This window comes from Phoca vitulina, unplaced genomic scaffold, assembly GCF_004348235.1.
Source record: "Phoca vitulina isolate PV1807 unplaced genomic scaffold, GSC_HSeal_1.0 scaffold78, whole genome shotgun sequence".
NCBI classification, from domain to species: Eukaryota; Metazoa; Chordata; class Mammalia; order Carnivora; family Phocidae; genus Phoca; species Phoca vitulina.
The window spans coordinates 3,543,053-3,555,912 of NW_022589781.1; the positions used below are offsets into that span (position 1 = coordinate 3,543,053).

Consider the following 12,860-nt stretch of genomic DNA (forward strand, 5'->3'; position numbering starts at 1 on the left):
TACATAATTTATAGCCTACATGGCTGAAAATGATTGTTTCTAAACACCGAACAATATCCATAAGAAGGCACAGTAAGTGATTCAGTTATGCCTGGAAAACTTTACCATAAAATTTTCTATTAAGAATTATCTGATACAAAGCGGGGCACTAACGAAGATGAGAACCCGGGTGCCATTAGGACACGGTCTCTGGATTTCCTCAAGGCAGTGACCCTTTAGGGATAGCATCCTGTGTAGAACGCAGCAACCTTTAGTCTAAAGCAACTATCAGGACCAACCACTTTATCTAGATAAAATCTGGAAAGGGGCACAAGAAATTATCCACAAAAAATATTTTGTTTTGTTAGAATGGGTCTATATCAGCTTGTCGTTGTTCAAGGGAGTTCAGTCTTCAACTAGCAGAGAGTTCTACTAGAAACTTCCAGTGTCCCAAACAGGCTTTCATCACAAAGAGGCCACATGGTATAATGCCGGCCAAAGAAATACAACAGGGAACCAACAATGGGTTGAGGGTCTCATACATTTTTTTAAGGAAGCCAACACTGCTGTCATTCTTTTTTATTTTCTGCTCCTGGATCCTCTGCTGTGTCTGCACTGTCTGCCTCCTAGCTTCTGTAAAGTGTTAAGTGAGCCCCAATGTGGGGCTTGATCGCATGACCCTGAGATCATGACCTGCGCAGAAATCAAGAGTCGGATGCTTAACTAACTGGCCACCCAGGCGCCCCTACCTACATTCTTTAAAAACTGTTTCAGAAATTAAGGAAAATTTATCACAGAACAAAGTTCTTAATGAAGCACTTAAGATCTTAGGTTTTACCTATCACTTCCAGGGAGTTTGACATGTATGAATAATAGGTCTGGGAATGCTTTTTTATTAAATTGAGTATCCAAAAAAAAAGCCCACTTCCAAAATGTTTATTAGCTAATTCTTTTTAACATTAGTGAAATCACCATCAAATATAAATCAATTAATTAAAATGTGTAAAACTTTGGAAGGAAGCACTAATATATAATAAAAATCAAGAAATACCTCAAGCAGCTATTCCTTGGACATAAGTCATTCTGTCACATCTGGAGAAAATGACAGTATGCACTATTAGCTATGTCCCCATGAATAATATATCTGCCAACTCATAATAGATTTGCTCTTACAATTTCTAGGCTTCTTCCAGATATTCTCCATTGCTTACCTTCCAACAATAGCATGTGTTCCTAAGACTCTTCACTCATTCTTAGGAAAATCACTGGTAGCGTTTTGAGCTCTTTCAAGTAGATGCTATTCGCTTTGGGTAAATCAATTGATATCTCATTGTCTTACTTTATCTTTGCTTCTCAAATTACAGTTTACATACTTATAGGGATATGATATAATGTAGTACAGTATCAAGCCATAGGAGACTCAAATGCTTATTAATTTAAGTAAAGAATGAATTATTATAAATAAAAAAGAAAAAATTCTATGACTTTATGCATTAAATTTCCAAAATAATGTAACCAACAGATTGTTGAGGAAAAGTTTCACATCCTGATCTATGATTAATTAGTGGAAAAGGGGACATTATTTCTTATTCTCAGCCTACTCATATATTAATTTATTAACATAATTTCTGATTTCTCTCATTAATTTACCCTCTTATTTGGGAACACCAAAGGTTAATTAAAAATAATCCTCAAGATATTTATTTGCCATTTTCACTTCTTGAGTTATTTAATAGATTTTCAGAGCACAAAGCTCTGCAAAGTACTTCACTTTTAGGTAACATTTCCTCATAGCTAAAAGTACTTTTAATACCTCTGTCCCTATGCTCCCATGCCAAAATGTTACCTTTTGTTATCTGGAACAATTTAAAGAGTCCATGCTAGACATGTCAGTTCACCTATATTTACCTGGAAGGCGAGTGAATGATCTCTTCATCGTCCAGCTACAGAACACGGATAAATAGGAATAGCTGGGAGATGGGAGTGTGTCCACAAGCCGAAGGGGCTCACGGGCTGCAGTCTGGACCAGTCTCCTAACGCCAGTGGGCACTCACTGGACCAGTCAAGGAGCTGTCTGCTATAGGTTAGATTATGTTCTCAGTGCTTTGGGGGTTTCTTGGGATCTAGACATCATTATCAGATTAGACCTGATAGTAAATTAAATACGAACTTTAATTTTATTCTAATATTCAGTAATTTTGATAATATCTAAAAATCTAGTTTGATACTCTAATATCTAGTATCCCCACCAATTAAATAATATCAAATAGATTGTATATCCTTAATTTGCTATTCCTAGAATTTGGTATGTAACAAGTACTTAATAAATCTTTGTTAGTAGTGATGAGATGTATTTACATGTATGTGTATATACATGTAAATAAATAGCTGTTGGGGTCATAAGTATGAGTGAACTGTGACAAGTTTCCTTGTTTATTTATGAGACCCAAAGGGTAAAAAATAATTATCCAGGTAACAAACACCATTGACAAAGGGAGGTAATCAATCGCATTGGAACATTTCTTCCAGTAATTGATGCATCTTTTGGTTTGGTTTGTTTTAATTCTACTCATGATCTAGATTAGAAAAGTGAATTATGAAACTGAGAAAGGCACTGGACAAGATAGGCCTGGACTGACTGACTTTGGTCACTCACCAATTACAAATAGTATCTTCTGTCTGTTTTTATCTTGTGGTTTCCTGCTGAGCATGTAAAGAAAAGGATTAGAATGACAACCAGGGAGATTACATAACATGGATGAGGTCAGAGATACACAGTTTAGTGTTATCTTTCAGAGCACATATAAGGCCCTTAAATTGTAAAACCTAATTTCTCTGAGAAAGCTTGTAAAAGGAAGAGAAAAACAGCAAATCATAAATCTGGCCCTCTGCCACTATCAGAGCCGAAGGAACCTTACCAGCTTAATCCGTTTGAGTTACAAAATCAAAATATAATCTCACATAATCAGGATTGAGTTTTGTTACCTTCAAGTAAAGAATTTTATGTGGGTACTTCTCCAGTAATTTTAAATGTTTTAAAATATTTATTTTTTTAAGTTTTTATTTATTTATTTATTTGAGAGAGAGAGAATGAGAGAGAGAGAGAGCACATGAGAAGGGGGAGGGTCAGAGGGAGAAGCTGACTCCCTCTGAGCAGGGAGCCCGATGCGGGACTCAATCCCGGGACTCCAGGATCACGACCTGAGCCAAAGGCAGTCGCTTAACCAACTGAGCCACCCAGGTGCCCCAAATATTTTAAAATATTTACAAAACATTTCATATTATATATTTAAAAATTTTTATGTATGTATTTTATTTTAAATATATTTTGAATACTTTAAAATATTCAAATATTCAAAAAATATATTAAATTTGCCTAAGAAATAGAGCTGATTCGTTGTATAAACTACCATCCATAGTCAAAGATTTCTAATTATCTCATTAATGTCCTTTATAGCATTTCCCCCCTAGTCATGCAGTGCATCTAGATGTCTTGATACTTTAGTTTTTTCTAAACTTGGATAATTCCTCAGCCTTTATTTGTCTTTCATGACATTGATATTTTTTAAGAGTCCAAGCCAGTTTTTCCATAGAATACCCCTCGGATTTTGTTTTCTGATGTTTCCTCATGATTAAATTTTGATTATGCATTTTTTGCCTTATTATCACATAAGTAACATCATATCCTTTTCAACAGATAATACAGGGAAGCACACGTTGTCAGTTTAAATCAAATTCTTTTGATGTTGACGATGTTCACTTGATTTTGCCCATTCTAGAACTTCACATAAATTGAACTGCTCAGTATGTATCTTTTGTGCTTGGATTCTTTCACTCCAACATAATGTTCATTAGGCATAGTTACAGTGTTTCATGTGTCAATAATTTGTTCTTTTTATTGATTAGTTATTACCCTCTAAATCAAAAGTCAGTAACTTCTTTTTCTGTAAAAAGCGACAGAGTAACTATCTTAGGTTTTGCTGGCCACACACTGGTCTCTATCACATAATTGTCTTTCTAATTTTTTTATACCTTAAAAAATATGAAGATCGTTTGTAGCACTCAGGCTGGTTAAACACAAGCCTCAGGTTAGATTTGCCCAGTGGCTGTAATTTGCTCAACGCTTACTATAATGAATTTATGAAAATATGTTTTGTCATTTACTTTTTGATGGATGTTTTTATTATTTCTCATTTTGAACTATTATGAGTAAAATTACCATGGACATCTCTGTAGATGTCTTTCTAGGGGTGTATCTTCTTATTGTGATGAAATATGCATGACATGAATCTTACCATTCTAACTGTTTTCAAATGTTTAATTCAGTAGCATCAAGCCCATTCCCAGAGTTGTGCAACCACCACTACTATCCTTTTCCAGAACCTGTTCCTCAGCCACAGAAACTGTACCCATTAAACAGTATGTCCCCATTCCCCTCCCTATGAATGCCTTTATTTCCCTTGTATAGACACTTAAGTGTAGAATCATCTAGGTGTTAGGGCAGGTATGTGTTTAATTTCATAAGAAATTGCTAAAGAGAGTCCCCGAGTCCCACCTGGCTCCTGGGGCAGTCCTGCGGTTGCTGCCTCCTATTCCTTTCAACATGACAGGTGCCACTGTGTCCTCACCAAAGACTCCCTGGGGGATGAAATGGCTGCGGCCACCTCCAAGACCATGTCGTGCCCTCCGAGGGGTGAAGCTGCTACTGCATACCAGCAAGCACATCACCGCAGCAAGCAACACAAGGGCATCGTTATCAACTGCGTGGTTCCAATCCCCAGGGAGCATGGAGTCCTGTCCTTCTGGCGTGGTAACCTGGCCCATGTCATCAGATACTTCCCCACCCAACTTCTCAACCTCACCTTCACAGAATAACACAAGCAGATCTTCCTGGGTGCTGTAGATAAGAGGGAATCTGCTGGGGCCACACCCTTGTTTTGTGTGTCCTTTTGATTTTGCCCGTACCTGTCTAGCAGCTGATGTGGACACACGAGCTGAAAGGGAATTCAGAGGCCCCAGGGGCTGCCTGGTTAAGATCCACAAATCTGATGGGACTGAGGGCCTGTACCGAGGCGTTCATGTGTCTCTGCAGGGTGTTCTTATCTACCCAGATGCCTACTTGGGCATCTATGACGCTGCAAGGGAAGGCTTCCAGATCCCAAGAATACGCACATCTCCACCCACTGAATGATCACACGATCCGTCTCAGCGCTTACTGCCGTGACTTCCTATTCCTTTGACACTTTTGGTCACTGTGGGGTGATGCAGTCACGGCGCAGAGGAGCTGACACCACGTGTGCAGGCACGCTTGACTGCTGGAGGAAGACTGCCCACCAGGAAGGAGCCACAGCTGTTTCCAAGGGGCACGGCCCACCGTCCTCCTAAGCATGCGTGGTGCTTTTGTGCTTGTGTGAGGAAAAAATCACCAAGTTCACAGAAGTCACTGCCTAGTTCTTTCCCTCTGTGAACAGACATGTTGTATTATATAATATCTCGTGAGCATTCTTGACAGACTGTTGGCTGTCTATCAATGGCAACTATTTACTGGTTGAAAATGGGAAACAGTAATATTCAGCTGACCAGTTTTCTCCCCTAAAGCCATTTCCTTGATGAGGGGACTCAATTTTATATATATATATTTAAAGATTTTATGTATGTATGTATTTATTTAGAGAACGAGGGGGGGGGCAGAGGGAGAGAGAGAATCTCAGGCAGATTCAGTAGTGAGCACAGGACCCTGGGGCTCCATCTCATGACCCTGAGATCACAACCCAAGCCATAATCAAGAGTCTGACGCTCAATCAATGGAGCCACCCAGGTGCCCCCAATTATATTTTTTATTTCAGTCACTCTTGATAAATAAATTTGAAGAAATAAAATATATCTGAAATTAAAAAAAAAAGAAATTGCTAAAGAATTTTCCAAAATGCTTCTTCCATTATACTCTTCCACAAACCGTGCATAGAGGTTGTAGTTGTTCCATATTCGCACCAATGTGACATTATCATCTTTTAGAACTATCGCCATTCTACCGGGTTTTGTCTACCATTCCCTGGTGTGCTCCCCACGTGGTAGAAACTGGCTGATGTCTGCTCTCCAGATTGCAAAGAGGGAAAGAGCACATAGGGGTCAAGGAGTATCTGGAGAGAATGTTATTCAGAAGACGCACATGTCCTTTCCACCCCCAGTCCTGACACAGACTTGGGCTGCAAGTCCACAGGTTGCAGTGAGAGAAGCAGCAAAATGTGCTTTTCATTTGGGCAGCGACTTGTGCTTCTTTAATCTTGAAGTTAATGGATTAGAAGAGAGAGAAGAATGGATAATTACAGATAATGACCATACTCCTTCAGACTTTCAAAACATGTTACACCTTTCCTTTTCCAATATTAACCTAAGATTTCTAAGTAGAAAACAAACTGATGTTGTCCTGTTGATTTAAAAACCAAAAAGGACTGAATAACTTAATATATTTTATACTTTTGTGTGATCCAAGATAATATTTCCCTACAAAAAGAAAGAAAGAAAGGAAGGAAAGAAGGAAGGAAGGAAGGAAGAAAAGAAGAGAAAAGAAAAAAGAAAAAGAAAAGAAAAGAAGGGTTATCCCTGTGTACCTATTCTTGAATAATGAAATATTAGTACTGGTGGGAAACTTCACCAAGATCCATCCAGGTGATAATTGTCTTCTCCACAGTGCACCATAATGAACAATTATATTATTTTCTTTGGATATTTTTAAGTCTGTGGAATAGAATTTCTTACAAGGCAGCCATTCCAATTCCAGGCAATTCGAAGTGATAACAAATGGATTTTTAAAATGGGCCTAATATTCATGATCATTTAATATTCATTAGTGTCAAATGATACTTTTGTTATTTTAGTTAAGACTAATGTCTCATTTTGGCCTTTTCCAAAACTTATTGGGCTGTTTTGTAGTTTTTAAGAAATATCTCAGATTAGCATATTTTTTCAATTAATATAAAAATAGTTTTGTTCGTTATTTTGGTTAACATGACACTATTGAATAAAAATATTTACTTTTGATAAAAGTTTCTGAGATGTTAGCTTTTCCATAATTTATTCTAAAATATAAACTATTGGGGCGCCTGGGTGGCTCAGTCAGTTAAGTGTCAGACTCTTGATTTTGGCTCAGGTCATGTTTTCACGGTCCTGTGATGGAGCCCCGAGTTGGGCACTGTGCTCAGCAGGGAGTCTGCTTGTCTCCCTCTCCCTTGCCCCTTCCCCTGCTCATGCACCTTCTCTCTCTCTCAAATAAATAATAAATCTTTAAAAATAAATAAATAAATGAAATAAAATACAAACTATAATAACTTTAGTAAAGTTAATGAAAGTTGCAATGAAGTAATAATTTCTAAGCCAAAATCAAGTGCATAATCTTTTCCTTTAAGTCACTTTTGAATACTGCATTGAATATTTCAGGTATCTAGAGTACTATTTGGTCAGTAAATATGTGATTGAAATTCTCTACATAATACCTTAGAGGATTAAGTGTAGCTTCCAAATTACTTAATTTACAACCAGTATAAAGCTTAACCACTCCATTGAGGTCTTGTTGGATTTGAGGGTCTAAGTAAATTCCTGATATGAATGCAGAGCTCTTTAACTCATTCCAAAAATTCAACCTACTTTGCTGACCTACTTTAAGGACATTAGGATGTTGTTTAAAACAGAACCCAGTTCACAGGTTTGGGAACTCCCTTTCAGAATTCTAGCATTTTCTTGAATAATGTATGCAGAGCCCACATGCCTTCTCTGATGAGTTTGTTATATATTTTAGTACCCAAAAATAATTTCTGTAAACTAAAATGTGATTTAATCATGGATATCACTATCAAAAATAATTTCATTCTGTGGTTTTTTTAAAGATTGATTTATTTATTTGAGAGAGAGAGAGAATGGGAGAGAGAGAGAAGGGGCAGAGGAAGAGGGACAACCCCGAGATCATGACCTGAGTCAAACAAAACCAAGAGTTGGATGCTTAACTGGCTGGAGACACCCAGGCGCTCCTCATTCTGTTTCATAGTTTTTGGTAATTCCAATTTTAACAAAGTCACTAGAAATAATTTTTCCATATTCTTGTATAAATTATTTGGTTTTCATTTTAATTTAAGAATAAATGTAAGCCTCGCTATTATGAATGACAGATAAGCTATAAGAAGACACCATCATTAGTCATTATGGAAATGTAATTTTAAACCATAGTGAGATAATACTTTACGCTTCTTAGAATATCTAAAAACAACAACAGCCATAATAAAATAACTGACAGTATTGAGTGCTCATGAACACACGGAACAACCAGAATTCTCATGCTTTCCTGGTAGAAATGCAAGATGGTACAGCAACTTCAGAGAAAAATTTTGTCAGTTTCTTACTGTGTGAAACATCCATCCCAGCAATCCAACTTGTAGGTATCAATCCAAGAGTAATGAAAGTGTTTGTCTATACAGGGACTTGTATGAGAATGTTTTAGCAGCTTTATTCACAAAAGCCAAAACCTGGAAATAAAAGGAAAGGTGGTAGATAAACAAATGGTGATATATATGAAAATACTACTCAAAGTTTTTAAAAAGCAACCAATTATGATATATGACATAGCATAAATAAATCTCAAAAGCATTATAGTGTAAGATGAAAGCCAATTTTATGCCAACAAATTAGGTAACCTAGGTGAAATAAACAAATTCCTAGGTCACAAAAGACCAAAGTGGACTCCAGAAGAAATAATTTGAATAGACCTATAAGAAGTAAAGAGAGTAAAATAATAATAATAATATTGCCCCCACACAAAAGAGTGGCTTCACTGGTGAATTCTGTCAAATGTTTAAAGAAACATTAATACCAATCATAATTAAGAAAACTATTATACCTAAGGAACAAGTCTAGCAAGTTTGCAGAATACAGGTTATAAAAAGTAATTAAGTGCTGATAAATGCTACAGCCTAATGAACCGTGAAAATGCAATGGTATGCGACAGAAGCCAGACCCAAAAGACCACATGTTGGACGATCCCATTTGTATACAATTTGTACGTAGACCTTGAGAGTGGATCAGTGGTTACCAGGGACTGAGGTGGAGAAGGAGGCGGGATGATGGCTGACCGCCTGTGGGCTCGGGGTTTAGTTCCTGGGTAATGAAAATGTGTTTGAATTATGTAGTGGTGATGGTTGTACATCTTTGTGAATATACTAAAAGCAACCAAATTATGAGCTTCTAAAACCTGGTTCCTGATTTTAAAATGTTTCAGTAATATTTATGATACTCCAATGGTTTTTTGTTGCTAAGACCTCTTCGTAATAGAACTCTCCCAAACTAGCTGTAGAAGTTGAAACAAGATTCACTTTGTAGGAAGATGCTGTTTGTCCAGGAAAGAAAGCACAGAAGCACTGTTTTGAGAGAACAGCTACCAGAACAAAACCGTAGGGATGAAACAATGACATTCCATGAATTCCCAGGGAAGTACTTTATCTTAACCTTTAGTATCTTTATCTGAGCCATTATTTCAAAATCCCTTAGAATTGAGGATAATATCTAATCAAAACCAACTTTTATGTTTCTTAAGAACCTACTGTATGCTAATTATGATAATATGATGATGCTTCCTGCCAACAATTGGAGAGCACAGTTTCGCTTGCAGTAACATATCTGTTGAATAAGTAGCCCATCCTCAAATTATTTCCTTTTGACATTATGTGAGATCATTTATAGGGTTGTATGTTCATCTGTTGACATTTCCTAGGGCTTTCCTTTCCTTTCATTCTCCCTGAATTAATTGTTCTACATGTTTTCATGTTCAACTGATTATTGAATCAATGAGGTGGAAGGAATCATAAGGCAGAGAGGCCCAGAGAGGCTCAGAGACATGCTCAAGGTTAATCTATTTAGTGCCTGGAGCATTGCATATTTCTTATTTCCCACAATGCCATTTCTCCACACGGATCTCTGTTACTATTAAACACTTTGTTGAGGGATTAGTTTGTGCCAGATGCGTGGAAGATTTTTTTATGCATCACCACAATTAATCCCCACAATATGGTTATTTACCTTTTAAAAAACTTATATATGAGCAAGCATTGAGAGAATTTACGTATATACTCCCCAGAGTCACCCAACTTCTCAAGGATGGGCTGGGGATCCAGGCTACCCAGCTTCAGTTTTCCCACGCTTCCGTCCTTTGCTATGCCACCTGCTACCCATGAAGAATGACTTCTACATATTTCTGTATTTAATACATATATAAATATGAATTCAGAAGCCCAATTTTAAATAATTATTGCACTATGAATCTAAGACACTTACACTGATGGATTAAAAAGTATTTGCACCTTGATTTGGGCCAACACTAAGGATTAGTATGTAAGAAAGTGGATTTCATATTCACATGAGTTTATTCTAGATATGAAAATCTCCCCCAAAAAGTATCATTAGCTTTTACTTATAGAGTATTTTTACAAATAATATTTTCAAGGTGCATTGATTTGGGGTTGACATATTCACAGTCTGCACGACAGAAACTACCTCATAGTTTCTACAGAGCTATTAAGCCTTCTATCGGGGGCAGTGGGGTTTAGGAAAGGTCCCACAGAACTTTCCAATAAACTCTACATACAATGAACTCCCAGTCAAAATGAGGGCCTTGATAAAGACATGCTAAAATTTCTTCCCTACTACCGTTTTTATATTTGATGGAGGTGACACCCGTACAGCTGGGTCTCTAGTACAGTAGACGCTCCAGTAAAAGACATTTACTTTGATGATCTTGCTTCCTCGTCTAATCCAATTGCCTTTTCCTGGATTCTTTCCTGACATGGACCCTTCAGTGTCAAGTCCTGTCTCCAAACTCACCTCAACATGCTTTTGCAGCTCTGGCTAATAATCTCCATATTCATACTTCCGTGAAACATATTATCAATAATAGATATATCAAGTTACAATTCCATATGCTAGAGAAAGATTAGACAGAGAAAATGGAATGTTTTAGCCTTCCAGGTTTATTTTAGGTACTGAATTTCCTCTTTCACTGCTGCAGATGATTTGTCCTTAAGCCATTGCCACCTGTGAAATAATAAGAAACACGTATACTGGTCTCTGTCTCCTTGTTCCTGCACAGAACTCCTAAAACTCTTATAAATAGAGATGATAGGAGAATCTCTTCTTCTAAAACTCAGCCATCAGTTCCTGATGCAAAGGTCCTAAAACTCTTTTCATTTCCTAAGAAGTCATAAGAGTACCGGGAGCATCTTTTGTTCTAATATTTGTCCTTAGCCCTGGGGTTCCTGACACAGAGCTCTTAAATCTCTTGGTATTTCTTAGGAGATAGCAATGTTTTTTGTTTTAATGAGGTTACTCTTGACAGGCCCCTGGATGGGCCTGGTCATCTATGACTACAAGCTTAGGACTTTTAGCCCCACTGCCCATTGTCTGAGAGGGAAGGGGGGCTGGAAATGGAGGTAATTTTCAGTCATGCCTATGTGATCAAGCCTCCATAAAACCCTCACACATACAGGATTTGGAGAGCTTCTGGGCTGGTGAACATGTCCACACACTGGAGGGTGGCCTACCCCAGCTCAATGGGGACAGAAGCGCTAGATCTTCCAGGCCTTTCCCTATGTTACTGCTTCATCTGACTGTTCATTTGTGCCCTGTATCGTATCTTTCTCTACGTAATAACCTGGCAAATGTAAGTAAGTGTTTTTTTGAGTTCTGATAACTATTCCAGCAAATAATTGAATCCAAGGGAGGGGTCATGGGAAACTTTAATTAGTAGCCAAATTGGACAGAAGTTGTGAGTAACCTGGGGACCCACTGCTGGTGATAAGCCCCTGCTGCTCTGGGACTGAGCCCTTACCCTGTGGGGTCTGTGTTAACTCCAGTTAGCGTTGTTATTGTATTAAATTGAAGGGCACCCGCTGGTGTTCAGAATTTCTTTGTGTGGGAAAACAAATAAAAACATACCTGGTTTCAGAAGCATTATGAGTGTGGTAATAATGTGAGGGTGAAGGAGAGACACAAGGGAAATGAATGTTTCCTACACCACCTTTCAGTTGATGAGTGCAGGTCAAGCATCAACTTTACTATGTTTACTGCTTGTTTTCTTAGCAACCAGCTCTTCTGTGTCCTGCTCTTTCCTGTCATTGGCTGAGTCATAATCATCACTAGCTCCAAATCAGTTTATCACGTATTAGCTCCTCTGCAAAATGGCTGGAGATATCCCAATGTCTGTTAGGGTCCTAACAGAACAAAGTGTAAATATACATGGATAGTTTTTTTCTTAATATGACTATTTATCAACACCCTACATGGCTTAACCAGGAGGCTAACCAGGTCTTCAATGCTTACCTCTTTCCTGTTGTATTCTTTTCAGACTTATTAAGGATTGCTGTACACATTTCTATATTTCTTAGTCTCAGATTCCTTATGTTGTCTGAAAATACATTAATAATTATTTCTAAATACTTATTATCCATAAGTGCTAAAGTCTTTTTCTGTAGCTAAAAAATTTAAAGTAAAACTGTATCTCAGTTCACCTTTGTTATATTGGTTTTGCCCAGATAAAGTGACCAGTTATACATTGCACCTTCCACTTTCACTTCTGATATACTTGGCTAATTTAAACTTTTGCAACCCTAAGCAGAATAATATTGCATTGTGCTTCTCTATTTATTTAGAAAATAATATTCAAACTCTTAATTATTTTATTAGTCTATTATATGATAGACATGGTCCTGGAAGCAGAAAATAATGTAGAAGGCAGCAAGTTTTTCCTCTGGGAGCATTTATCAAGTCAGTGTGAGAGTGCTCTGCATATAAATTATGGTCATTGTCAAGTACATGCAGATTATATGAGCAAAACGTAACACAGT

The 12,860-nt window shown here is 37.4% G+C and overlaps 1 pseudogene; it reads left to right on the forward strand.

Moving 5' to 3' along the window:
- The first annotated feature begins 4,653 nt into the window (after positions 1 to 4,653).
- On the forward strand, positions 4,654 to 5,393 carry LOC116625440 (annotated as a pseudogene).
- The last annotated feature ends 7,467 nt before the right edge of the window (positions 5,394 to 12,860 follow it).